General features: G+C 45.7%; 1 long non-coding RNA gene across 1 annotated transcript in view; it reads left to right on the top strand.

Moving 5' to 3' along the window:
- The window catches only part of LOC105554152, a 7,773-nt gene continuing 6,730 nt past the window's right edge, over positions 1–1,043 (top strand). The window contains exon 1 of the long non-coding RNA XR_001008283.1: positions 1–1,000. This is a non-coding gene — a long non-coding RNA (uncharacterized LOC105554152). The remainder of the gene's footprint in view (positions 1,001–1,043) is intronic.

The following is a 1,043-nucleotide window of genomic DNA, read 5'->3' as shown; positions in this document are numbered from 1 at the left end:
GTGTGTGTGTGTGTATGTATATACATCTATTTTTTCTTTTTTTTCTTTTTTTTTTTTTTTTTGTAGAAACTGGGTCTTGCTTTGTTATCCAGGCTGGTCTTGAATTTCTGGCTTCAAACAATTCTCATGCCTCAGCCTCCCAAAGTGCTGAGATTATAGGCATAAACCACAATGCCTGGCTCCTGTGTGTGTACATACAAAGTCAAAGTGCTAAACCTGGTGCCCAGGAAACATCCCCACCTTGGCATTGCTTGGAAGAGTCGGTATTTTGTACACCTATGATTTTATTTAAGGAGCTGGGACAATTATATTCATCAGAACAGCACAGTGTCAAGGCCCTCACCCCCAGAAAGCTTACGGGACACTGTTTTATGGAGGAGAGTGAGATTGGAGGAGCCCTTGACTCCAAGTCTCCTGATCCTTCTTACACAAAGAGATGCTGAAAAAAAGTGCAGGACATTCCATTTCCTCCTGGAACCAGACAGGGAAGCCAGAGCCACCACGGATGTCAAATTCCAGCAAGGAAACACCAGTATAGCAAAATCTCCACATCACATTTTAAAGCTCACACAATGGCTCAAAGAGAACCAACATCAAAAAGCCGAATTCCTAGCTCAGGTGAGGTCACCGAGGCTGCCTGTGAGGGTTCGTGGAACTGCGGGTAGAAAGGGCAGCTTTACTGAGAGCTGCAGCCCAGTCGCTCCTGCATCTTGGGGCCCCTTGAAAGGACCCGCTCCCTTCAACAGCACGTCGTGAGGCCATTTCCGGGGAGAAACGTAGACTCTCCTTGGACTCCTGAGGTTTTTACACTTACTTGCTGACTCTGTGGACTTTGACTTCATCATTAAACATCTTATAATGATGTAATTTCCTTTGACTGTACGTGTAGAACAGGATGCTGTTCCTGAATCAGGAAACAAGGGACTAGTGACCTGCACTGTCATCCCCCTCCGTGGTGCTCAGATGCAGTGAAATCATGAGGCAACAAACCCATGGCTAGGTAAACAGAGAACTCCATTTCAGCAAATGTTTCAGATGTTCCT

The sequence above is a fragment of the Mandrillus leucophaeus genome, unplaced genomic scaffold, assembly GCF_000951045.1.
Source record: "Mandrillus leucophaeus isolate KB7577 unplaced genomic scaffold, Mleu.le_1.0 Scaffold630, whole genome shotgun sequence".
Lineage (NCBI taxonomy): Eukaryota > Metazoa > Chordata > Mammalia > Primates > Cercopithecidae > Mandrillus > Mandrillus leucophaeus.
This window is presented reverse-complemented; position numbering and strand designations above follow the sequence as displayed.